Here is a 25,555-nt window from a genome sequence, read left to right on the forward strand (position 1 = left end):
CATCTCCTAACTCCAACTATCTCTCCAGTCGTAGAATCAGCTGTCACAAAATTACAGCTCTAATTGATCTAGGCTTTTTCTACCCAACATTAAATTTCCCTTCTCTCACTAGAGTATTTATTCCCTTTATCCCTTCTACCTTTATTATCTTTCGTTATCTTTGTTTTAATATCATCTTTCTTTTAAAGTCCATTTTAAATTTTACTTCTTCTACAAAGATTTCTTAGAATCCTCTCTGTCTCATATATTCTAAGGAATCAAAGACTCAGATAGATATCAAAAAATAATTGGAGTTCCATGTCAGATCCTCCATAAGCTTTCTTGTATCTTGTACACAGGTTAGGAGTCAGATCCATCTTTGAGCACTGACTTTTACACATGCCAGCTGGGTACCACTGAAAATAATCAGCTCACTTGTATGAACTTTAGTTTCCTCATCTGTAAACTAGATGTAGTAACCTTCCTTCATAGAAATACTACAGGAATGAAGTAGAAAAATAATTAAAGTGCTTAGAATGCCTGGCTTCTTTTTTCAAAGCTTAGTTTTCTTTAATATATATCTTGAGTCCTCTAATATTTAAGCATTCTCCAGTCCAGGAAATAGAAATTAAAGCATTAACATTCTATTATTAGAAAATGTGAAGGTTTGCTCAATATATACTGGCACATCAAATCTGTGGAATAACTGGAAGTTTTATGATTTAAAAATATTTAAAAATCAAACATTCAAATAATAATTTACAGCTTATGAAATCAAATATTCATATCATAAAATGATATATTCAACGGATTTATTTGAAGGGTTTAGAAAACTAGAATGGTAACTCAATACGTTTGGCCCCTTTCCAAATTTTCTGCCTTAATTCCTCAGATCTCCTAGTGGTATGACCCCACAAGCAAACGGAGAAATAGCAAAAAAAAAAAAAAAAAGTCCAACTGCAGAAAGAAAAACAGAATTGAATGTGATTGTGTCTTAGGTTATTTATGTAACCGTTTAAGAATTAGATATGTTTGAATAAAGCACCATCCCTTGCTTTCCTAAGATGAGAGTTTCATTAAAAAGCCTTTCCGCTGAAACCTGGAATTCATTGCCTGGATAAGCAGGTCAGAGTTCACAATTGAAACTGCTCATGCAAAGCATGTTCAAAACTACCAGAAAAAAAAAAAAAAAGATGATAGTATCTTCCTCTGTGTGTGTGTATTCATGCTTTACATATGGGAAAAAAAAAAAAGCTAGCATAAGGGTGAGCAGGAGGAGGCAGGGGAAGCTGGGGATGCTGGGATGGGGTTTAAATGAGCATTTCACATTCTTCTACACTATTCTTGCAGTGATAAGATGGTACAACCTAAAGACATTTATGGCAGTCTGGAGGGAGGTAATCTGTGACAAGAGAGAAAAACAAACCACATTTATCTCTGATGATTTATCAGATTCATAGCCATCAATCTTAAACCAGAATACTCAGGGCATTCTTTTATCTTTTGAAGCTGCAGAACAGAGCTTCTCTACCTGTCTTGTGTCCCCCAACTGAAATTGAGGGCCTGTCATTTGTGGGCTGGGATAATCTGGGGTGATATGAGGCTTCACAGAGGGTCAGTGCTGGGAGACTTGTCAGCCCGAAGGGCTGGTTTCCTCCTCTCACTGCGGCGTGTGGAATGCTGACCATGATGAATGTGTCCTAAGTAACTGCGTTGTTAGCATCGGGCATCTGACAAAGAATTGTCAGAATGTCTTACACAAAGAATTCCAGGGGAAGCAGATTTCTTCGATGTGTTCTTTCTTTTCTTCCTCCAACTTTTGTTCCAGTAATTGAACTCATGTCCAAAGATGAAGCAGAATTTGATGTTTTTTGTTCATTAAATTATTTATTCAGTTTTTTATGCACCACTTTGATGAATAAAATATGTAAAATAACTGCTTTCATGGAGCTTACATTTTATACAGAAAATAAATATATCCAATATATTAGATAAATTAAATATATACTAATTCCCATGATGAAAGAAATTGATGAAAGGAGTGAAAGAAAGAAAAGAAATGAAATGAAAGAAAGAAAAGAAATGAAAGAAAGCTGGATAATGGGGATAGAGAAAGAAGGAGGAAGCAGAAGGTGGTTAGTTGTTTTAGATTGAGTGGTCAGTATAGGGCTTTATGGTATGGGGACATTTGATCCAAGCTATGAACGAAAGAAGGGAGTGAGTCAAGATATCATTTGGGATGAAAGTGTTTCAAGCAGAGGGAAGTGCAAATGCGAAGTCTCTGAGTCAAAAGCATATTCTGATAAAGTGAGAAAAAAAAAAAGTGGTAAGATATAAGGATAGCAGTGGGCCAGGTCACAAAAAGATGTTTTTTGTCAAAATAAAGCCTATGCATGATAATATGAGTGAGATGGGAAGACATAGGTAGTTTTTTGTGTAGAGGAGTGAACTGACTTCTGCCTACAGGAAGGAGGAGAGACAGGAGTCAAGATCCAGAATGATGGTTAGGAGAAGCAGGGTATTTCAATTGTCTAGGAAAGAACAGCTGGGATTTGGAGCAGGTGAGGGTGGAGAAGAGTGTACAGGTTCTGCATGTATTTTGACCATAAAGAGGACAGATATTGATGGATTGGATGTGGAATGTGACAGAAACTGAGGAATTAAGTCTGACTTCAAGATTTGGAGCCTGAACAACTAGAAGAACAAATATGACATTTGCTGAATTGCTGATTTTTTTTCTTTGCTAGTACCAAAATGTATATGCAGAAATAAATGCTATCTTTCAAATCACTTTTCTTAGGAGAATATCTACTTGGTACAGCACTGCTGCTCAGCTCAGAGCAATTGAAGTCCTTCTTAGGAGTTCAGTTCGATTAATGAAGCATAGAATATTCAGCCTCATTCAATTTCATTTTTAAAGCCAAACAGTGGAGTATGTTTACCTTAATTTTAGCTTTTTCTAAGATGGGCTTTCCAATTTATTAGGCATTAGATAGTGAAGGCATTGAAGATAGTGAATATAAAATGTAGCAAAAAGATAAAATCTGAATATTTCATTGTAATATTACATGTGCAAGCAACTAGTAATCCCCAGCAAGGAACATAAACTCTCCAGACATATCCACCCAGGTGGTGCTAGTTGGTTTCTCTAATCCTATATATAAAAAATTTTAACTTCGCACAACTTGGCCATGAGAGTAAATATTGTAGTTTCTCAGGAAAGGTTGGAAAGTTAGGATTAAATTTGGCTGCATGTAAAAAAAAAGATAAAGGAATGAAAGAGAGAGAACAAAAGAAAAATCTAAGACTTTGTGTTATAAATATATAAGGATATGTTTTTCTTAAATAATAAGCAATCTAGAGGTCACAATCCAGGTTCTTTGCTCAAGGAAGTCACAGCCCAGGCTCCTCCTAGCTTCCTTCTTTACTATGTTAGCATGTGGCTTTTATCTTTATTGTTACAAAGGATAGGACATAACTCCAGGTTCATGCCTGAGTCCCAGGAATGAGAAAAGGGGAATGGAGAGGATAAAAGGCAAAAGTCATGGTCAGCCTGAGTCTTCCCCTTCTATCAGGAAAACAATAGCCTGATCACAAGCCCCATTCTGTAGAATTCTGCTTATATCTTAACATACAGAACTGACTCACATAGACACCATGAGTGTAGGATATAACTATTTTGTATTGTTGTTATAACTGTTTGGTTCTTTTCTTTTCTTTTTTTTTTTTCACTTTGTATTGAACAATATTTCACATAACAAAAGATGTTTTTATGAAAAGGACACAGTTTGATAAATTTTCACAAATGGTATATACTAATCCAGTCTGTGCCCAGATCAAGGCAAAGGATGTTAGCAGTACCTGTGCACTCATCTGAGACTCTCTCTCAGTCACTGAGAGAGAAGAAATACAGTCTTAGTGCAGGGCTAGGCACACCGCTGATGTTCAAAAAATGGTATGCATTATAAATGACTAATTCTGTTCTCTATGACTAATAGCTAAAATAATAATAAGAGCAATAGTAATACAGATAGTAATAGTAATTAACATATATTGAGAGCTTTCCAAGACTAGGTACTGCTCATTTACCCCTCATGGCAACACTAATGCAAAGAACAATTATTATCCACATTGTATAGATGAGAAAGGTAAGGATCAGAAAAGGTCAAATAAGTCGGTAGAAAATACACATCTGGTAAAATAGCGTAACTGGGGTTTTAACCTATACAGCAACTTTGATTCCAGCAATGGTCACATCACTGTAAAGTAGTCACAGCCTTCCTAGTTAAGTGCAGGTAGAAGAACAAGTATCTGGGTACATACTGGTAAGTTTTAAATCAAATTTGATGGGCTTAAAACACTTGCTAATAACATAATTAATTCACCCAGCATCTAACTAACTTATCTACAGAAAATAAATATTTAGAGCCAAAGTTCTTTCGCTAATCTTAGATAATGAACTATTTAGACCCTATGAGTTGGCATTGTTTTTTTGACTAACTTAAAATAAAGATGTTTTCGCCTAATGTAGTGAAGAGACACATTCACAAATAATACAAAAATTACAAGCACATTGGACTAAGAAGCTGGTTCCCCTTGCTCAGCTCTAGCATATACAACAGTAGACCATGGTCAAATTCACCAGGAGACAAAAGGCCAAATCACATATGAAAGCTGTATGATCAAAGGGTCTTTGGAATTGCCAAAAAACTGGACTACATTTTCTCTGAGGTACTTAGACAATACCCAGTTACCTTTGGTTATCCACTGCTTTGTAAATTAAACTATTCTCATAACTTTCTTCAATATGTTTTCTTATCTCAAATTGGTAGTGTTTGTTGACATTGAAAAAATAATATTGAAATACATGTAGATAGAAATGTCTTTTTCTGAGTGTGGGTCCCTTGTCTTTTTAAAATAACTTTCATTTGCCAAACACCTATTTTTAATCATTAGTGCCAGAGACTGGATGTGCAGAACCTTGAGAGTATTGCTTTACTTTACAACCAAGACTTGTCATGAAAATTAAAAATTTCCAAGGATAAAACATAAAATGGAAGTCCAATTGAGGAAAACTGCTAATTCATAGCTATCATTAATTGAATAATTCCAAGAGGACAGAAAGGATCTATTGGGTATGCCAAAAAATTCTTTCAGGTTTTTCTGTAACATCTTATGGAAAACCCAAACGAACTTTTTGGCCAAGACAATATTTAACAATGGAAGCACTGAAGCTCCTAGAAATTTATCATTTTGTCCAAGATAATGCAACTAGTAGAGAGAGGTCATGGTTTGAACCCAGGGCACTATGACTCCAAAGCCTGTGATCTCAACTACTCTATAAAAACTTGAAGTAACCAATTCAATGCCTTAATAACACAGGAAACATCTTAATGTGAACTGGAAAAGTCATACTATAAACCTCTTCGGGAACTGATAACTAAGAATGCTGAAATGCAAATTAGAAGTCATGAGTTCTGTAAGATATTGGGCACTTGACATCTTTGGGTAATTTGTTTAGCTTTATTGGGAATTATTTATCTCTAAATTCTGTTTTGTAATAATCTACAGGTCTGTGAAATACTTCACATGCATAAGCTCATTTCCTCTTTGAGCCTCATTTGGTCTTATCCATGGAACAGAAACATATTATCACTGATAAATATTTCCTAAAATTTGGAGCTATATGGAATTCAGGAAAAATCCTGCCTTGAAATAGAAAACTCTAGGCTCTTTAAAGAATGGAAACATTTTTATTGCATTTATCACTGTATCCTCAGGACCAAAAATAGTTACAGGGACTTTGTAAACGTGAATTAATTTTTTTAATAAAAACTGTAAAATGAGAAGGAAGTCCCCCTTAAGACAGATATTTTTCTCACAATTTTTTCAATTAATTTTACAAACCAATATTTAATGAAAAATGTGTCATCAAAGTACTTAGGATTTCAAGCTGGAGCTCCATAGGATGGGTGGATGATTTCTGTAATTCAAGATACAGAGGGAGGAAGGCAACTACTCATGCCATGCACTTTTTAAGGTACAGGAGAATTCCTGTTCAAATGCGGGTGTTAAGAAAGCCTTCATTTCAAACTGGAAATCTTCCCAGGTTGATGTCTGTTCCACTTTATTAGGTGTGGGAACTTAATAAGATATAGAGCCCATTTTTTTTTTCTCATACACTAAGTTCATTCTGAGCAAATGTATCTCTAAATTCTAGCCTGGATCTCTGAAGACCCAGAGGGTTTCATCCTGGGGTGGCATCTTTATGACTAGGGACTTAGTCAGTTCTTTTGTATTCAGACTACCGAATTCATACAGGAACTCTGCTCATCTTTTGAACACAGCTTTTTCCAGTCAACTCCAGAACTTCTCACTTCCTGAAAGGTACAGTGAAACTTTATGGATGATTCCTCTAGGAAAACACAAGTGCCCCAAAACAACCCATTTCCCAAAATGTCTATAAAGCATCCAGGTACAAGTATAGTTTTCTAAGAACAAGTTTTCATAAATAATGTGAGAAAAAAATGTAGGGAGGTAAGTGGGTATGGTAGGAGGATAGTGCCATGAACCATAAATTAGAGAATTCTGCACACTAAAGTCTTGTACTTCAGAGCATTTTATTGTATCGCACAATTCCATGGGTTGACCTGGGCTCAGCTGAGTTATTTCTCTCCTGGTCTCACTGGGTTGTCTCATGTGTTTTGGTCGGATGACAGCTGTAGCAGAGGCTAGATGTCTGCTCTCTTGTGCTCCTTCTTTTGGCCTCTCTCTCCACATGGCAGGTTATCCTCCATCATCTTTTCATGTGGCTATTCTCTCTGTCAGTCTACCTTGGGATTTTTTGGTGGCTCAGGGTTTCAAGAGAAAGAAAGCAGAGGCCAGAACTCAGAAGTCCGAGAATATCGCATCTTCTACATTCTATTGGTAAAATCGATCATAGGTTCAAGGGAGAGGATATAAGTTCCTTCTCCTGAAAGGGCCTAACTACACAGGTATGACTCATTTAAACTACAAATGTATATACAGTCGGTTGTTATTACTATTATATCAGTGTCACAGGTTTTTCCGAGAGATTTGCAACCAGATAACAGCTTTTTGACGATTGGTACCAATACAGGAAGCTGTTAGTATTGTAGTGTGGTAGACATCACAGTGGGGAAACAGGTAATCAGGAGTCTGCAGCTGAAAGGAGACCTATTGGTTCATGTAGAATGAGAAAAAGACCATAGTTTTGGTGTAAGGAAAACTGGGGGTTAGCGCCTGGCTCTGGTACTCTCTAGTTCCGTGACAGCAAATGCTGAAATTTTCTGAGACTCAGGTCATCTGTGCTAATGTTCCAGTGGCTGTGACTGTAACATACTACTCCAAAGCTGAGTGGCATAAAATAAAACAGCATGATTTGTTCCTGGATCTGCAATCTGGTCAGGAAAAGAGGAAAGTTCTTTCCTCTTCTACCATCAGATAGGGTGGCTCAAAAACTGAGGGCTGGATTATCTGAAGTCTCTTTTACTCACATGCTGGGACTTGGAGCTGAACAGCTGTGGAATAGAACAGCTGGGGCTTCTTGAGCTAGTCTCTCTGTCTTCATATGGTTACTGAAGTATATTGAGTTCAGGGGAACTGGACTTCATTCATGGACGTGCAGGGTTCCAAAGACCTGGGGGAGAGAGCCAGTTAGAAATTTATGGAATTTGTATATCAGTCTATTCATGAGGAGTGAGTCATTTAATGTTGATGCATATTCAAGGGGTGAGGAATTAGACTCCACTTTTTGTGGGAAAGGTGTCAAAGAATTTGCAGACATGTTTTAAAACTTAACAGCTCTGATAGGATGTTATCAACCTCAAATTAGCTGCTGATTCAGTGAATGTCAGTCAAGGCTCACTATGCATTCAGTTCCTTTCTCTCCTCACCTGGCCCATATCCTCCTGCTGTACCCCTACTTCAATTTCCCAAAATATCATTTGAAAAGATTCAGATAGAGCATCCTTTCAAGATCCTCTGTATCACAGGCCTCTCTGGAATCTTCAGGTCATGCCCAAGCGGATTTTTCTGTGCTGGCTTAGGTATCTGCCTAATATCAGCCTACTCAGAAGGCTCACGTAATCTTTTAGAAGGGCTAGTTTGAGGCAAGATGAACCAGGCACTGGCTTTCTTACTGGGAAGTCAGCCTCTCCCCTACCTGGCAGAACTTCAACTTGCTGTGTGGGTAGGGTTGGCTCCAGGTAGCTCGAGAGTTAAGAGGAAGCCCAGAAAGAGTGCAGAAACAATCTCTGAAGCCTTGAGGAAGCTCAGGATGAGTCCACAGGGGGCTCTGTTTTTAATTCTGCTGCTAGTTTATACAAATTAGGGTAGGTATCTCTGCCTCCTTAAGACTCAATCTTTTTATTCTTCCCTAATGCCACTACCTTGGCTGCCGGGTCAGCAGCACATCTTTCAAGATTCAGCTGAAATATCATCACCTCTATTTTAATTGGATTCCCTCAAGATAGAATAATCCTTCTCTTTTTGTGTTTCCACAAAAATATATACAGACTTCTATTACAAAATATTTTATCAATTCCTCTTTATTTTCTTGTCTGTTTTCTCTTATTAGGCTATAAACCTCCTATGGAAAAAGCAGACATCTTGGGCATCATTTTATCTCTAGTGACTGGCTCATCACTCCTCACATAGTGTATGCTACATAAACGCTTATTGAATGGATGGGAAAAAAATGACTATGCTAACATTATCTGTCCTTTCTATCCCTTATATCTGCTGTAATATTACCAAATAGGGACACACAGATCAATATGCTTTTTAAGTATTAATTCATCTCTCAATGCTATGTGGTTTTATTATAAGTAATTTTATGAAGTGAATGTCAAGAAAAAAATAACAAAATCATCAGGCAAATATATAAAAATTAAACATGATTGTGTGTTTCCATTCTTTGATGAAAAACAAAAAAGAGAAGTAGAGGTTTCTTAAATTTCCTGTTTTCAGTGGAGGCTAGATAAAATAGTCATGGCTGTTAAGGGAAGGGTGACCAGTACTTTGACAAGATTTGTGATGATGTCATATGTATAAGTACTAAAGGGCCTTAGTTTTGTTTGTTTGTTTTCTTTTTTTTAAGCCTGGAGAGACAGAGACTCAAGGCTACAACATCCAGTGATAATTGATTTGAATTATGTAGAGGACTGTCAGATGAAAGAGAGATTTACGCTTTTTGTTCAGATCTACAGGGAGAATCGTGATCAATGGATGGAAATTGAAAGGAGTCGTCATAAACAAAAATGATTATGAACCTGGGCTTTGGCATCAGACAAAAGAGGTTAAACTCTCAGCTCTGCTGTTCATGAGCTATGGTTTTTGTTTTTTTTTAACATCTTTATTGGAGTATAATTGCTTTACAATGTTGTAAATGTTGTGTTAACATTGTGTAATGTTGTGTTAGTTTCTGCTGTATAACAAAGTGAATCAGCTATAAGTATACATATATTCCCATATCCCCTCCCTCTTGCATCTCCCTCTCAGCCTCCCTATCCCACCCCTCTAAGCTATGTTTTTTGAAAAAGTGATTTAACCTTTCTGAACCTCATTTTTCTACTTTCTAAAATGGAGATGATAATAACACTTACTTTATAGAGATATTTTAAGGAGTAGATGAAGCAGGAGGTGTATTATGCTTAACCAAGTGGAAGGGCCACAGTAAAAGCTCAGTCAATCAATGGGAGGATGGACCTGATTACATTTGTAGTTGTTTCTCATTTTTATTTTCCGGACCTGGGATTTTAAAATCTAAAAGACAAGAGCACAGACTTCTCAGATTAGTAAGCCACTTTCTGTATGAGAGCAGAGCCTGGATGACATTGTGAAGAAGGTAGACTGTTTTCAGAATGGCAAAGGCTATAACCAGGAAATGTAAAAACCAGACATCATATCTAGGAAGGCAGACACAGAACTGAGGCAAGAGGAGAAGATAATATTTTTTTAAGGAGTAAAAACCATGTATCAGAATCTTTGCTCATAATTTTGTCATCATTTATTATCACAGCAACCCTGCAAGTGGAGATTTTTTTTTTGCATTTTCAAAATAAGAAAGCTGAGGTTATGTATTTGGTGCAACATTTATAAGGACAAATAAAACTTAGCGATTCACTTGAAGAAACTCACATTGTAGTTGAGAAGAAAAAAAAATAGTACTCCCAAGTATGTCTATGTTCTTTATAGAGCCTTATTATATACAGAACTGTAGATTTTACCCAGGAGTGGGCTGACAATAAAGAAAGGAGTGGAAATAGCAGTTCTCCCCTTCCAGACACCTTTCTCCATTAATATGTCCATTGCCGCATTAGCCTTGTTTGACAATAACTCCATACTAGTGAATCATGTAAAGTTTACTAAAAATAAGAATAATAGGCATCATTTATTGATAGTTATTATATGCTCCAGCTAGACACAATTTTGAGAGTTTGGTAAATTTTCTTTTGAGAGATGTGTGTATTCAACTTGAGAAAAGGTATTTAACTTTCTCCAATTCACATAATTCTGAATTGGGGAATGGTGGAGTTAGGATGAAAAATGTGATTACCAAACTCTTAACACCCATGTTTTACTCCTGTGCAAGGGGGCAAACTTCCATGGTCAAGTCCTGAGCAAGCCAGAGAGCCCCAAAAGCTTCCTCAGCGTGGGATAAGGGAAAGATGCTTAAAGGCCCATTTGATCTGCCTACTCCTATTACCTGGGTCTAGTAGAAAGGCCTCAGGTGTGGTGGAATAATTTCACGGCGGGATGTCGAACACCAACCATCTTCATGAAGGCACATGAATAGTGACCCAGAATGACATGGTGTGGTAAAGGAAAGAGTTCTGGACTAGCAAGCAGGAGATTTGAACTTGGGGTCCATTTGCTGTGTAACGTGGGAATAAGTGAACGTCTCCTGGATCTTGTTTTCTTCATCTCCACAAGGAAAAACTTGGGGGAGAGTAAATTTTCAACATACTTTTCAGCTGAAAAATGTTACTGTTTTCTGTTTCTCAAATAGCAAAACCCAGTCCAATGTATGGCATTTGAATTATGCATTTTTCCTATAAATGTGGGTGCTTTAGAATCTCAGACAATAGCAATATCATCAACAAACAGAAACATTTGCAATTCTCATGTAGATCTAGTTAAAACTCTTTCAGTCTGTAAACTTGGGTGATAATTTTAACTATTATATTTTTCTCTTGATTGAATATTTTGGCAAGAAATTTTCAACACAATATAACTTGGATGATTTTGGTATTAGAATCAGGTGACACGACTTCCACACCTCAAAATAGGTCTGATAGGTATTTTGGCACAACTTGCTCAATAAATTAGCTTTAACATCAGAGCAAGGAAATGCGTTCAATTGCTACCAGAAATGTGCCCTACGGGACTTATATAAAATAAATTCAGGCTTAGCAATGTTTGAAGAGAAAATTATTTTTGAGTGTGCTTCTTTTAAATGCAAATGGAATTTGAAGTTGTGCACTGGCACTTTCTATCCCAGTGGAGTTTTATAACCAATTATTATTTTTATCACTCCTCTTTTCCACCATGTATCCAGAGCACCCAGGCAACCAAATGATTAGAATTATTCCTCTTTATTTTTCAACATCTAAAACATGGCAGTCTTTTTGTAGGAGATAAGGTAAATCATTACTGCAAAGCGTTTTTGAAATCCATTCTGGGGTCTTGATGTTTACCCATAAAAAGATTTTAGACAATAAAATACCATTATTGTCTACGAAAATGTACACATGTGACTTAGAAAGCAAGTCCATATGCGCTTTATCTCCTCTTGTGAGCTTTCATCAGGAAGATATTTTTAGTTGAATTTATAGTCACATACCACACACACTCATATGGACAATGTCATGTTAATTTTTTATCTACTCCTATAGTTGATAATCTAAAAGGGAACCAAGGTGAAATGTTTGATCTTCAACTACAAAAAAGGGTATTGATTACTGATGAACAAATTAAATGTGTTATAATATTTTATTTTAGAAGTCATATTTAACCATATGTGAACAAACTGTTTTAAATTTATTTGGATATCTTCATTTTTAAAATAGTTATTTTTACATCAGTGGTATATTAAACAATTCCTTTTGATGTACTAATAATTCAACAATTCCTTCTGGTATAGATTTACTAATATTTTATTAATTTCATAAAGGTATCATACAGACCCTAATAATCAATTAAACGATAATTGTGTTTCCTAATTTGTGAGAATCTCTGTATTGATACTGTGGATACAAGGTATAATATTTTTCATCTGTCTTTAAGTACTTTGTTATTCAATGTGGGGCTGAAGTTGAGGGGAGGAATTTGTACCTAAATTCACATGGTGGTTATTCAATAATTGTTTCCTAAATAAAAGAAAACTGAGAGATGAGACATAATTTAAGTATTGTGCACTCATCCATGAAGTTTTAAGCCTTTAGAGTTAAGAAAAACTCAGTGACTGAATTTTGAAAAGGGAAAAAGTTCTTGAAACAAGTAAACCTTAAACTGCAGTCTTTTAAGGAAGAGTAGGTTATAAGTTAGGAAAAGAGAGGTAAGCAGACACTGTGTAAAAACAGTCAGAGAAGGGAGTATCAATGAGCACAGAGATTTGTGGAGAATGATTATAGTTTAACCTGTTATATATTTTGAAAATCTTACCCTTATTTGGCTCAGAGACAGCATAAATAATGTCCATATTATTTTAGTTTTCCTGATTCCTCAAGGTTTATATATTACAAAACTAAGAACACCCTCAGTACATTTAATCTAAATTGCCTGTATTTCCCACCTAATAAACACATGCACACACATACACACATGTGCACTCACTCTTTCTCTCTCACACACAGACACACACATACCCCTAACACACACGTAAACAAAATACTCTGCTATATGGTATTTCCTGGATTTCTTCTCTGTTGAATTTTTAGAATATGTCTTTTATCCTAGCATTCATTTTTATGTCAGATAACTCTTTTAGAGCCTCACATAGTGGAGTGGAAAGAAATCTTTCATGAAATGACTTTTAGCAAAATCTCTTCCACTTTACTACGTAGCCTGTGCAAATCATTTAATTTCCTGAACTCAACCCTTATCTTTAAAACAGAGATAGAAAATTACTTACACCCTAAAATGAATATCCTACAATGTTTTTGAGAACCAAACAGAATAATGTCCACGGAAGAAGCTGTGTAAACGCTAAAGTAGTAACAAAAGCAACAAACTGTGATTATTATCCAAACATATAGATACTTCTCAGTTAACTCACCAATTGCACAGGCATATGATACAAACAAGATAACTACTTTAAGACTGATTATTTTATTCTCTTGGCAAGTTCTCTTTGCTTTATGCAAAATCAAACCAGTTCTATGGCATGTAAAATATAAAAGTGTCAATAAAAAGAGGACATAAAAGGTGTACAAGATGAGTCTATAAGATCACATATAAAGTGGCGATTTCCACAGGCACGAGAAACATTTCTGTCCTGACTGAGATTCTCACCTTCTATAACTCACCATGGAAAATTGTTCAAAATGTTTTCCCAACTAAACTTGTATTGAATGTCACCAGTGGTAGAAATCATCACCACTTGAAGGTAGATTTGACTTTTAAAAACTGCTGAACATCAATCAGAGTGAATCCTGGTGAAAGGGTGGAGTGATTAAACTGAACAACAGCATTTTTCATTTAAAAATAAACTTAAAACTTTTAAAATATATTTGGTTCAAAAGGTGGTTCAGAAGACATTTTTTAAATCATTGTGAGGAACAGATATAACTGAATTAATTTCATTATCTTCACTCTTGTGGATATAGCACATCTTTGGATACAGAAAAAAGTTAAGAGTGTTTTTAAAAATCAGGCTGAATACATTATCGTCATGCCTCATCCACTGCCTCATACTGGGCACAAGAGTCTGCAAAGTTACCCAGATGAGACAAAGTATTCACCAATGCACAAATTCCTGGTCTCACACCTAATCTGATTTTTCCAGGATTTACTCTAGCTCGTGGTTTTTATACTTAAATAATACATGTCTCTTGACACTTTGGAGATGATATTAAAGGAGACAATAGACAAGAAGCAACCAGCAGTAGCCATTTGGGCTCAAGTAATATACAAATCAGTTTGGATGATCTCTGTTTACCATAAATCTTTAAACTAGTTATTCTCTTCGTGCTCCAGCCTCCCTTTCTCAGACATTCAGCCTACAGAGCACAGCCCCTGCCTGGATGCTGTCACCTTGGATTACACAATTGGATTTCCCTCTGTCTCCTCGGTCAGGATTTTCTAACTGGTTATCACTCCCATCATCCGTTTCTCTTTATCTCTTTATCACACATGAGCTGACTCTCTTCCAGACTCTTCCATGCCAGCATCTGGCCCGCCTCCAGACAGTCCTCTAAGAGGATCTGGACATTCTTTACAGGATGGTTTCAATTTTTGACTCTACCTATTTACAGCGTGAATACAATTTTGGCCTTTATCTCCACCTTCCTGTCTTTCAGGATTAAGACTTTATCCTGACATAGATCACATCTGCCTAAATCCAACATCTTTCCATCTCATCTGTTCTTTCCAGTGATTTGAACCCTAGTAGGCATTCCCCCTTCTACTCCAACGTTCACAAATTCTTATCATGTTATATGTAGTGTAGCTAAAAAAGAGTTAAATGATATACTAAATTCCTACAGAGATTTATAAAGTCTCCACTAGTTGAATAAAGATAAATTAGAGCAAGCACCTTATAAGTTTATCTGTTATGCATCCCAGACACTGTACTAGGCATTCTTACTGTTTAGTCATTTAATCTTCAAAATGACCCTGCAAATTCATAAATTCAATAATTATTTGTTGAATGAATTAATATTGGTTTGCTGTATTTGGTTTCTTCATATCAGCCCAGCCCTGCTTCTACATTAAATGTTTGGGAATTTTAGGAGTAAGATTCAATCTTCCAGGAGAAGGTTGGAGTTTGGCAGGGCCATAAAATATAGCATGGATCTGCACTCAGGCCATGAAATATAGTGGCAAGCACAAAAATGAGAAGGCAACACAATTTTTGGTGTGCCAGTGCTTCAAGAGAGGCTATCGTTTAGGAAGACAGAAGATGAAGTTGGGGAAAGCTGTCACTCTTTGGTGAAAGTCTACCCGGGAATCTTCCTAAACTGAGTAGACACAATGCCAGAAGAAATCTGACTAAGTTTATATTTCTTTAACTATAACCTCCATTTCTGGGTGACTTTGCTTATAGATTACAGAATTGGAGGATTCATCTGCCAGGATGGGAAAAGTTTTGGTGTCTCCTCTCTGAGTCAGAACAGAATACGGTCCTAAGAGGTAACATTTCCCAAAATACTCTTAAGAACTCTTCCTTAATGATCTATTTTAGAGATGTTTTCCTGAAATGATATACACTCAAGTCATTTTATATATTAGTACTTTCGCATTTATTTTATTGGTAACAAAACATGCCCATTATTTATTTTCCTTAATTACATATAAAATGATGTGGCTGATGGCCTCTAGAAGAGAGTATATAAGCAAAGTGTAAAAGAAGGGAAAGGGTAATCAAGTGTACTTCACACCTCCTATGTGAGACCACAAGTTAAACACTTTAAATCATGTCATTTGATTAAAAGTCAGTAAGATGAAAAAAAAAAAAAAGTCAGTAAGATGATTATTATTCCGATTTTGTAAATGAGAATACTAAGTTTTTACAAGTTTAATGAAATCTTCCAGTCACCCACTTAGCAATCAGATCAAATATTTTAGACCAGTGTTTTTTTTTTTGTTTTTTTTTTGCGGGGGGTGGGGGCTGAGTTTATTTATTTATTTATTTATTATTTATTATTATTATTTTTTTTGCGATACGCGGGCCTCTCACTTGTTGTGGCCTCTCCCTTTGCGGGGCACAGGCTCCGGACGCGCAGGCTCAGCGGCCATGGCTCACGGGCCCAGCCGCTCCGCGGCATGTGGGATCTTCCCGGACCGGGGCACGAACCCGTGTCTCCTGCATCGGCAGGCGGACTCTCAACCACTGCGCCACCAGGGAAGCCCTAGACCAGTGTTTTTTAATACTTGGTTGGTGCTTTTAAAAAGGAAAATGAAAATCCAGGGTCTTCATGCTCCATTTAACCAATTTTTCAAAAACACTGAAATCATATTTAAATACTGTCATGTCATGTAAGCAATTTATTTTGGTGCCAACATGATTGTAAATATAAACCTACATTTTGGCACTAAAATCTTGAGACATTATGCTATTTTGATACTGTTATTAATATGACACTGAATATTCTTATATTTTAAAAATATTATCATGGAAGTAATAGCAGAATTTTAAAATATCTTTTTAAACACATAAGGTCTAGAAGACGTGTTCCAGTTTTCCAAGGAGATTTGCCTATCATTGGCAAATGTTTCTGAGATCCTCCTCTAAGCACAAAATTAGGTGGTTCTTAATTTCGGAATATTTCCTCTAGTTGTAGTAATTTTCGTAGAGCTGTACAGAGCCAGTCTCTGGAAATTCAATCAACACAATAAGGTTGAAATTTTATATCTGAAAATTTCATCATGGGATGCCTAGATTTCTCAATGTGGGGCTTCTGAGTTTAGTTTCTCATCTCTCAGGTGAAAGTTAAGTAGTATTTACTCCTTTGAAGTTACTTTGACACTAACATTTTGCATGTCTTTCTCCACTGATGTGTTTAATGGGGAAGACTTCTCTCCCTTTAGTCCAGAATTAAAGGGATCATCATAAATACAACCATAAGATGAACAGAAGCCAAACAGCTATTGGTGATCATAGACATGATAATGTAAGTCAAAGACTGACATGGTTCATGTCACTGAGGGTGATTACTCAGCAGTTCAAAGCACACAGTTGCAAGGAATGCTGTCTGTGGATTGCTCCTAAGAAAAACAAACCCCAGCAGGAAAGGGAAGGCTAACATTTCAAAGCTATGAATCCCCAAGAACTAAGGAAAAGGGGAAAGGAATATAACTGGTATTTATTTAACATGTTTTTATGCTGCTTAATTTTATATTCTGTTTAATTCTTAGGACAATCTTGTGTAGTTGGCTATTAGTCCCATTTTACAGATAAGGAAACTGAGGAGCAATAAATTCTACAAATAGTCAGTGACGAGACTGGATAGGTACTCTAGGTCTCTCTGGCACTAAAACTCACACTCTTTTCCATATGTCCTATTTCCTCTCTACTGAGGGAAATGGATATTGGATCAGGGGATTCATTTGGGGCATAACAGGTAGTAATTCTAAACGCAAACTTTTTATTTTTCCCCTGAATTGCTTTGAAACTTGTATCAATGCTTGGTTTCTTCTGTTATAATGCCCATCCTGGTAGGTAGAGAGTGATAATTCCATTCTGCAGCAGCTCATGGTCCTGAATTCAATGTGCAAATAAACAATTCTCATGAAATATCTTCAAAATGGAGATATATTCATGGGATTAAATGTTTAACTATTTATGGGACTTAATTATGTTCAGTATTAAATGTTTAAGAAAATAGAAATATGAATAGAAAATAGAATATATGAATTCACCCGGATTATATGAAAAAGTCTTAGAAGAATCTCAAATTATAGTTCCAGCTCTGCCCCTAACTAGTGTGGAATGATGTCTGTTCTGTTTCTTCATATGAGAACGAAGAGAAGAGGTATTCTCTTTTTCTCTGTATATATTTTAGATCTAAAGTAGTAATATAGTCTCTGTCAGGTGATGACAGTTTTTCTTTTATATTAGGCATCATGAAAAGAGAAGAGTATATAGTCATACACTGTCTTCAGAAAGACGTAGGACTATTGATACATGACAAACCCCATAAAGTGGCTCTATTTCTTCATGGGTTGTTGTGTGTGACTTGGTCACAGTTTCTGAGTCATCTATGATGATGCCTTAGCTCACTCTCCATTAACTACCCTCCTTATAGGAGAAGGTTAGTGATGATGACAAGTGAAAAAAGCAGAGCCAGGGGTGAAACTTGGTCTCCTGGTCATGATTTTCCCATTCCCTACCTCAGAAGGTGCCTTGTCTGAAAATCTGCAAGGAACTCCCTATGAGTAATCATAGTGATGATAATAATAATAGCTATCACTAACTAAGCCAGGCACAGAACTAAGTTTTTGCAAGGCTAACTAACTTAAGACTCACAGCACTTACTAAGTTCCCATTTTTCCCTGCCCCCCTTTTTTTTAATAATAAGAAAAGTCTAGCATAATTAGGTCACTTGCCCAGTGTTCAAATAGTTGCAAAGTGAGAGAACCAGGAATGTAGATCTTCACAACTTGAAAGTTCACTCTGTAAATTCTCAGATTCTATAGATTCCCAACTATATTGGCCACATGGGTACTGACTCAGAATTTTAATTTTTGCCTTATTTTTATAGTGATTGTAAATTAATATTTTTAAATCTACTACTGATTGTCCTTGATACATGTGTGAATGTGTGTATATATATATATATATATATATATATATATATATAGTGTGTGTGTGTGTGTGTGTGTGTGTGTGTGTGTGTGTGTGTGTGTGGTACGTGTGCCTCTCACTGTTGTGGCCTCTCCCATTGAGGAGCACAGGCTCCGGACACGCAGGATCAGTGGCCATGGCTCACGGGCCCAGCGGCTCCGCGGCATGTGGGATTTTTCCCGGACCGGGGCACGAACCTGTGTCCCCTGCATTGGCAGGCATACTCTCAACCACTGTGCCACCAGGGAAACCCTACATATATATTTTATACAAGATAATCACTCATTACAACAATTATTCAGACTGTTAATTTCATCTTAGGCTGGATGGATTGAGGCACAAAGCAGCTCTGACTCCCCCATGTTCTCTGAGTTTTTAAGAGGTAGAGCAGAGCTTGGAACACAGGTACTTTTAAAGCCAAATCTATTGCCCATCCCTTGATTTCTCATAGCTTTGTAACACATTCAGTTAATCATAGAGTGATTAGTTAATACTTACCATACCAGACAGCTTTTAAGATTTGCATGAGGTGAGCTCAATGCATAGTTGCTATATGTGGTAAATAAAATACACCAGTTAAGATTATTTATTAGGATGGCCTGTAAGGATTTTCCATTTCTCACCTAACTATGGTCTCTTTGACCTTAAGCCCCAACTCATGTTTATTTACTCTTTGACTTGAAAAACCAACATGGTTATTGGAGAATGAACTGGCTGAACTGGCTGAAGAATTTGAGCTCACTGACCACTCCTTGCTCTGCCCCTGGCCAAACCATCTTCAGATCACTGTGCCTAAAAAAGCAGCTGGGACTCCACTTTTGTGCAGAAACATTTTTGACTGAGAATCAAGAGACCTGGATTCTGTAATTGGCTGTGCTGTGAAACAGCAAAGTGACCTTGGCAAGTTGCTTGAGGTCTCTAAACCTCAGTTGCCTTGTCTGTGGGTGAAAGTTTTGAAATAGATGATCTTCAAATGCCCTTTTAGTTCTGAGGGTCTATAAACACTCTTCTCCCTAGCCCCCTCCCAGAATAGGGCTGCTGCTGCCATCCCAGATTGTTACCAGAGAAGAGAGAAGAAAACAATGGTAAATAATTCCATTGTGTGGTTGCTTTTGAGCATCTAATGAAAATCACAGTGACTTGCTCACAAACAAAGGAGCTGCCTTCCCAGTATTTATCTGGTTTCTGGAAGGATATTGTTTAAGCTTTACATCAATAGTTCCTTTTCTCTGATTACCTATTCAGGAGAAGTAATCAGTTTTCAAGATTCCCCCTGTAATCCTCCTTGGAAGGCCTTCCTCCTTCCCTTCTTTCCCCTCCTTGATGACTCTGTTCTCTTCAGTGACACTAGTCACTGTGTCCCCACTTTCTTACCATGTATCTTCACTTTATCACCATCACCCATATTCTCCACGATGAAGCCCTTATCAGGCCAGCAGGCATTTTCACAAAGCCTGTCAAGCAAATTCCCGGTGCTTGGGTGGTCCATTTCTGTCACGCAAGCTCTAGATAAGCTGACTGTCTAATGCAATCTCACCAGGGACATCCCTGATGGCTTTTTCTACACCTACCATGAAAATCCATGTTTGTATAACAACAGCATCTCAGTAACTGCAAGAAATAATTTATTTATGGAAAAATGAAGATTAAGCAAACTTTCTGTCATTTCACAGAATAAGCTCTCGTAAAAAGCAAATAGGAAAAGTAAGTCCAAGGTGTTCCAATTCCTAAAAGACAGAATTCACACCACTGATCTACCCAACTACTGTATTCTCTCCCCCTTCTTACTTCCTCTCATAGACATTCATTGAGCACCTACTATGTGACAGACACTATGTTATAAGCTGAAGATACAGAAAATAATAAGTCAGATGTTATCCCTGTCCTCATAGAATTAACAGTTTAATCTACCTTTATTAAGGCACTGATTATGTTTTGTTATAAATTTATAGTTTTTAGATATGCTTCTCCAATTGATTGTGAGGTTTTAGAGAGAAGGAGAACTTATCTAAATCATATCTGATTGCAATGGTTGCAAATAGTTCTCAGTATACAGGAGAGATTTAATAAATATAAATGTAAAAAAACATGGATTTATATAAATATACACAAATATATACAAATCTCCAATGACTTTTCATTAATGTAAAATAAGACCCAATGCCTTGCCATAGCCTACAGAGCCTTCCTTGATGACTCCTATGCCTCAATTTTTCCTACTTTCAGTCTCATTTCCAGTATCCTTTTCTTTTCCTTCCTTAAGCAGGTCAAATTCTTATTAACCTCAGGACCTTTATATATGCTACATACTCTCCACCTGAAATGCTTTTGGCCTGGTGCAAGGCACAGTGAGCTCTTTCTTGTAACTCTGCTCTCAATTCAAATGGCATTCAGTGACCACTAGCTCTGTAGTTTCCTTCAGCCTCTCTGAGTAATTATCATATCACTCTAGTGTATTTTCTTCAGAACACTTATCATTATGTAAAATAACCTAGCTGTCTCTAACTTGATAAGTCACAACCTCTCTGGACTTTTAGCCTAATTTATAAACCTAGAAAATTAGACTCAATTATTTCTTCAGCTCCTTTGAGTTTTGAAATCTTATTACCTCTTAGAAAAGATTTCACAAAAAAAAAGGACCAGATCATGCTCAATTTTTTTAACATTTTTTCAGTCAACAACATATTGTGTACATTCAGGTGTGAGCCTGTGATACTGGTTGTCATAGATTAGAGGTAACTTAGTCACTTCCTTTAGAGTAGGAAGTTGATTGATTGATTGATTGATATACTTCATTTATTAACCTTACTAATCACTTTCATAAGAATATAGCACTTATTCTTCTGTTTCCATAGTAATTTCTTATTGTTCTTGAAGCTATTGATTTTTTTTCTTTTCTTTTTTTTTCTTTTCTTTTCTTTTTTTTATAATGGACACAGTGCAAACACTGAAAGGGAATATATCCCACATTAAAAAAAAAAATGTCCGGAATTTACAGATGTAAGAATCCCATTTTGGTAGGACTATCCAAGAAGATTAATGGAAAGAGGTAGGATATGAAATAAGGCTTAACTTATGGCAATATTTCAACAGTTGTTTCTAAAGCCAATCTAAGCAGAGGGATCCTTGTTTTAAGTAAAATGTAGGACACAGAAGTTTACCAGCTGTTTGGAGGAGAAAATGGTGAAAATCCCAGTTCATTCAAAATTCATTCAGCTGTATATCTTTTTTTTTTTTTTTTTTGAGCAATTCAAGTTTATTTGCACTTACAACAACACAGATTTGGAGTATTTATAAAGGATTATCGATTAAGAGATATACACTTGCTTGCATTATTCCAGTATTCATGTCAAAAGTAGAAATTTCAGTTCATCAGTATTAACTTTCATCTTTTAGCCTAAAACTTAGTCTAATTATGTTTCCAATTTCTTTTTTTTAAACATCTTTATTAGAGAATAATTGCTTTACAATGGTGTGTCAGTTTATGCTTTATAACAGAGTGAATCAGTTATACATATACGTATATCCCCATATCTCTTCCCTCCTGCATTTCCCTCCCTCCCGCCCTCCCTATACCACCCCTCTAGGTGGTCACAAAGCACTGAGCTGATCTCCCTGTGCTATGCGGCTGCTTCCCACTAGCTATCTATTTTACGTTTGGTAGTGTATATATGTCCATGCCACTCTCTCACTTTGTCCCAGCTTACCCTTTCCCCTCCCCGTATCCTCAAGTCCATTCTCTAGTAGGTCTGCATCTTTATTCACGTCTTGACCCAAGGTTCTTCTGACCATTTTCTTTTTCTTCTTTTTTTTTTAGATTCCATATATATATGTGTTAGCATATGGTATTTGTTTTTCTCTTTCTGACTTACTTCACTCTGTATGACAGTCTCTAGGTCCATCCACCTCACTACAAATAACTCAGTTTCATTCCTTTTTATGGCTGAGTAATATTCCACTGTATATATGGGCCACATCTTCTTTATGCATTCATCTGCTGATGGACACGTAGGTTGTTTCCATGTCCTGGCTATTGTAAATAGAGCTGCAATGAACATTTTGCTACATGACTCTTTTTGAATTATGGTTTTTTCAGGGTATATGCCCAGTAGTGGGATTGCTGGGTTGTATGGTAGTTCCATTTTTAGTTCTTAAGGAACCTGCATACTGTTCTCCAGAGTGGTTGTATCAATTTACATTTCCACCAACAGTGCAAGAGGGTTCTCTTTTCTCCACACCCTCTCCAGCAATTATTGTTTGTAGATTTTTTGATGAAGGCCATTCTGACTGGTGTGAGATGGTATCTCATTGTAGTTTTGATTTGCATTTCTCTAATGATGAATGATGTTGAGAATTCTTTCATGTGTTTGTTGGCAATCTGTATATCTTCTTTGGATAAATGTCTATTTAGGTTAACGGACCATTTTTGGATGGGGTTGTTTGATTTTTTGATATTGAGCTGCATGAGTTGCTTATATGTTTTGGAGATTCATCCTTTGTCAGTTGCTTCATTTGCAAATATTTTCTCCCATTCGTAGGGTTATCTTTTCATCTTGTTTATGGTTTCTGTTGCTGTGCAAAAGCTTTTAAGTTTCATTAGATCCCATTTGTTTATTTTCATTTTTATTTCCATTTCTCTAGGAGGTGGGTCAAAAAGGATCTTCCTGTGATTTATGTCATAGAGTGTTATGCCTATGTTTTCCTCTAAGAGTTTGATGGTGCCTGGCCTTACATTTAGGTCTTTAAACCATTTTGAGTTTATTTTTGTGTATAGTGTTAGGGAGTGTTCTAATTTCATTCTTTTACAGGTAGCTGTCCAGTTTTCCCAGCACCATTTATTGAAGAGGCTTTTTGCCCACTGTATAGTCCTGCCACCTTTATCAAAGATAAGGTGACCATATGTGCATGGGTGTATCTCTGGGCTTTCTATCCTATTCCATTGATCCATATTTCTGTTTCTGTGCCAGTACCATACTCTCTTGATTACTGTAGTTTTGTAGTTTAGTCTGAAGTCCGAGAGCCTGATTCCTCCAGCTCCGTTTTTCTTTCTCAAGATTGCTTTGGCTATTCGGGGTCTTTTGTGTTTCCATAAATATTGTGAATTTTTTTCTTCTAGTTCTGTGAAAAATGCCAGTGGTAGTTTGATAGGGATTGCATTGAATCTGTAGATTGCTTTGGGTAGTAGACTCATTTTCATAATGTTGATTCTTCCAATCCAAGAACATGGTATATCTCTCCATCTATTTGTATAATTTTTAATTTCCTTCATCAGTGTCTTATAATTTTCTGCATACAGGTCTTTTGTCTCCTTAGGTAGGTTTATTCCAAGATATTTTATTCTTTTTGTTGCAATGGTAAATGGGAGTGTTGTTTAAATTTCACTTTCAGATTTTTCATCATTAGTGTATAGGAATGCAAGAGATTTCTGTGCATTAATTTTGTATCCTGCTACTTTACCAAACTAATTGATTCGCTCTAGTAGTTTTCTGGTAGCATCTTTAGGATTCTCTATGTCTAGTACCATGTAATCTGCAAACTGTGACAGCATTACTTCTTCTTTTCCAATTTGGATTCATTTTATTTCATTTTCTTCTCTGATTGCTGTGGCTAAAACTTCCAAAACTACGTTGAATAATAGTGGTGAGAGTGGGAAACCTTGTCCTGTTCCTGATCTTAGTGGAAATGGTTTCAGTTTTTCACCATTGAGGACGATGTCGGCTGTGGGTGTCCCATGTATGGTCTTTATTATGTTGAGGAAATTTCCCTCTATGTCTACTTTCTGGAGGGTTTTTATCATTAATGGATGTTGAATTTTGTCAAAAGCTTTCTCTGCATCTATTGAGATGATCATATGTTTTTCCTCCTTCAATTTGTTAATATGGTGTACCACGTTGATTGGTTTGCATATATTGAAGAATCCTTGCATTCCTGGGATAAACCCCACTTGATCATGGTGTATGATCCTTTTAATGTGCTGTTGGATTCTGTTTGCTAGTATTTTGTTGAGGATTTTTGCATCTATGTTCATCAGTGATATTGGCCTGTAGTTTTCTTTCTTTGTGACATCTTTGCCTGGTTTTGATATCAGAGTGATGGTGGCATTGTAGAATGAGTTGGGGAGTGTTCCTCCCTCTGCTATATTTTGGAAGAGTTTGAGAAGGATAGGAGTTAGCTCTTCGCTAAATGTTTGATAGAATTCTCCTGTGAAGCCATCTGGTCCTGGGCTTTTGTTTGTTAGAAGATTTTAAATCACACTTTCAGTTTCACTGCTTGTGATTAGTCTGTTCATATTTTCTATTTCTTCCTGGTTCAGTCTCGCAAGGTTGTGCATTTCTAAGAATTTGTCCACTTCTTCCAGGTTGTCCATTTTATTGGCCTACAGTTGCTTGTAGTAATCTCTCATGATCCTCTCCTTTTTTATTTCTAATTCTATTGATTTGAGTCTTCTCCCTTTTTTTCTTGATAAGTGTGGCTAATGGTTTATCAACTTTGTTTATCTTCTTAAAGAACCAGCTTTTAGTTTTATTGATCTTTGCTATCGTTTCCTTCATTTCTTTTTCATTTATTTCTGATCTGATCTTTATGATTTCTATCCTTCTGCTAACTTTGGGGGTTTTTTTTGTTCTTTCTCTAATTGCTTTAGGTGTAAAGTTAGGTTGTTTATTTGTGATATTTCTTGTTTCTTAAGATATGCTTGTATAGATATAAACTTCCCTCTTAGAACTGCTTTTGCTGCCTCCCATAGGTTTTGGGTTGTTGTGCTGTCATTGTCATTTGTTTCTATGTATTTTTTGATTTCCTCTTTGATTTCGTCAGTTATCTCTTGGTTATTAAGTAGTGTGTTGTTTAGTCTCCATGTGTTTATATTTCTTACAGATTTTTTCCTGTAATTGATATCTAGTTTCATAGCATTGTGGTCAGTAAAGATACTTGATACGATTTCAATTTTCTTAAATTTACCAAGGCTTGAATTGTGACCCAAGATATGATCTATTCTGGAGAATTTTCCATGAGCACTTGAGAAGAAGGTGTATTCTGTTGTTTTTG

The sequence above is a fragment of the Physeter macrocephalus genome, chromosome 7 (genome assembly GCF_002837175.3).
Source record: "Physeter macrocephalus isolate SW-GA chromosome 7, ASM283717v5, whole genome shotgun sequence".
NCBI lineage: Eukaryota > Metazoa > Chordata > Mammalia > Artiodactyla > Physeteridae > Physeter > Physeter macrocephalus.